This window comes from Aegilops tauschii, chromosome 2 (genome assembly GCF_002575655.3).
Source record: "Aegilops tauschii subsp. strangulata cultivar AL8/78 chromosome 2, Aet v6.0, whole genome shotgun sequence".
In the NCBI taxonomy this organism is placed as follows: domain Eukaryota; kingdom Viridiplantae; phylum Streptophyta; class Magnoliopsida; order Poales; family Poaceae; genus Aegilops; species Aegilops tauschii.
The window spans coordinates 183,611,463-183,614,356 of NC_053036.3; positions in this window are offsets into that span (position 1 = coordinate 183,611,463).

The following is a 2,894-nucleotide window of genomic DNA, read 5'->3' on the forward strand; positions in this document are numbered from 1 at the left end:
TGGATGCTCTGGCAAGGAGGTGTCGTCAACACCGTAGTTGAAATGGGGGTCGCCGGCAGTCTCAGGGTCTACCGGAAAGAAGTAACGGAGGGGGAACACAATAAATAACAGAGCAATCAAAAGCATCACAAAGCAAGACATGCCAATACACAGCGCTAGGGGTGACCTAACGCAATGCTAGGAGATATAGGTGAAGGGGGAAAACATCCGGGAAAGTATCCCCGGTCTTTCGCGTTTTCGGACAGTTGAACCGAAGGGGGAAAGTTGCGTGTTTGCTATGCTAGCGATGTGTGGCGGACGAACGGGCTGCGTATCCGGATTCGTCTGGTCGTTCTGAGCACCTTTCATGTACAAGGTATTTTCATCCGAATTACGGTTTATTTTCTATTTTTCAAAGTTATAATAATTTTTTGAATTTATTATTAATCCGAATTACAACAGTCAGCTGCTATGTGTACCCGTTATGGACTAGTCACAGTGGCTTACAGGTGCGGGCAGTGGGCCTGGTTGACCCAGTCAACAATTGATTGGTCAACAGGTGAATAGTAACAGGGGTCCCGCGTGTCATAGGCTTGGCCATTTTCAAATAGATTTAACCTTCTAATTATCAGCAGGGTCCACATGTCATAGGATACAACTAAAACAAAACTAAAATAGTCAAACAGGAGCTTGTTTTAGTTCACCTAATCTAAACAAAGGGGTCGGCCCCAATGTGCATTAGCCCAAGGCCATGGCTGTGACGCACGCACGGGCACAGAGGCCACGGCGGCCAAAGCTAGCAGCGGCAGTAAGCTAAGAAGCAGCAACGCTAGGAGCGACGGTGGCGTTAGCATCAGAAGCAGTGTGGGCAGCAGCGGCAAGGCAGTAGCCAACGAGGCGCGCGCGCAGCAAGCAGCAGTGCAGCAGGAGCAGCAGCTACGGAAGCAGGGGCACGGCCTAGGCGGACATACACGCGCGAGGGCATAGCCTGGTGTGCGCCCGGTGCGACAAAGGGACGGCCAGGGGGCGCACGGGAGCGGGGCAGGAGCAGCATGCGGAGGGGGGAACACGGCCGACTAGCAGGGCGCGCGGGAGCACAGCCACTGGCACCCGCGGCCACGGCGACCTTTAACTACGGCGGAACGGCGACGGATCGGAGGGGGAACAAGGGGAATGGGAGTGGTGCTCACGAGGGGAGGCGGAGGACGCGGCCGGCGTGGCGGAGGAGCTCCGGTGAGGTAGATCGGGCGTCGGGCAGCGACGGCCGTTGGCGAGGAAGACGCATCGATCCCGTCTGTCAGGTGCCGCCGAGCTCGAGGTGGTGGTCGGAGAGGACGAGGCGGACGACGGCGAGGCTCCTGGCGCGGTCCTAGGCGGCGGGGGCGATAGTGAGCACGTAGACGGCGGCGGCCATGATGACGGTGGCGGCGGTCTAATGTGGGGGAGGAAGAGAGTGGCGCGTGGGGGACGAATGAGGTAGGTAGGGTTCCGTCGGGGGTGTCGAGGTGCGGCCTTATCCACTCAGGGAGCCGCGGGATGGCCGACAGCGCGACATCCACGGCGTGGACGGCGTGCGAGCATTGCCAGCACCATGGCCTCCCTCTTCTGTTCAAGTGGTAGGAGAAAAGCCCACTGGTGGGTTGGGCCTTCTGTAGTACTAGGCTTTTAGGTGAACAATGTTAGGCTTTAACTTTTCTTCTCTTTTATTTTTTTATTTCTCTGTTTAGTTTTTCTACACTTCTTTGCATTAAGTAGAGCCACCAATGCTTTTTGTAAAACAAGAAACTTTCCAGATCAAATACTAGGCATTATTTAGTATTGCCACAAAAAGGTTGGGTGATCATTTGAATTCATTTGGATTTTTCATAAATGAAAATGGATTAATGGGGCTGTTTTGGTCACTGATTTAATTATTTTAGGGTATTCAAATACTTCTAGAAATGTTGGTTTCTCCACCATTATTACTTAGGATTTATTTGTCACATTTAGCACATTTTAGTTTTTTATGTTTGAAAACTTTTATCGTTTAACTTTATTTTAAATTTGAATTCAAACGGGACTTGATTCACCGCGAGACTAACAACGGTAACCGTGGTGACGTGGCATCATTAGTAGAGGGTTACTGTAGCTTAACTATCCGGGCGTCACAATTCTCCTCCACTACAAGAAATCTCGTCCCGAGATTTAAGGGGGAAGTAAGGGGAAGGGATTTAGTTAGGAATTCTAACGAGTCTTCTCGGTCTTGTTTGCTCTTCTCGAAGAGGTCGATCCATTACGTTCATGCTTTTTTTTCTCTCTTTTTTTGGCTCCAGGTCATCATGATGAAGTCGGCATCCTTTCTTCGGGAACTCCATCGTACTTACGAAAGAATAAAGGGTGGGTATATTCCGGGAGAACGGACCTCTGCAAGGTTGACTATCTGGTAGCTAACAACAGGGAAGGTGGCGGAAAGTAACCCTCGAACTGAAACTTAAGAAAATATCGAGAGTAAGTAAGCAGGTACCATGAGAAGTTTCAAGCGGGTAGGCAATCGTTCGATGCCTGAACAAAGTGTGAAAGGGTTCTAGAGCAACGAGAATAAGTATTGCGTCTGATACCAGAATAGAGCACTAGGAAGGTGGCCCGTGAATTAAATATGAAGCCAAACGTGAGGAATAACCAATAGAAACAAGGTTGTACAGGAGAGTCAGGTTTCGATCATGTGGAACTGTGGGTTATGGGCCCACCACGCGGTTAAAATAGAAAGGGGGGCAGACATCTTGCACGGTCATGATAGCAAGGCATGTCAGAGGCTAGCCTGTCAGTTATGTCGGCAACAACATCGATACCAAGGGCGAGGGACGGAGAGAACCATTTTCCTGCTCGTTGAACGAGGCAGACCAATAGGCAAAGTTCTCGTCCATCGGTGGTTACCG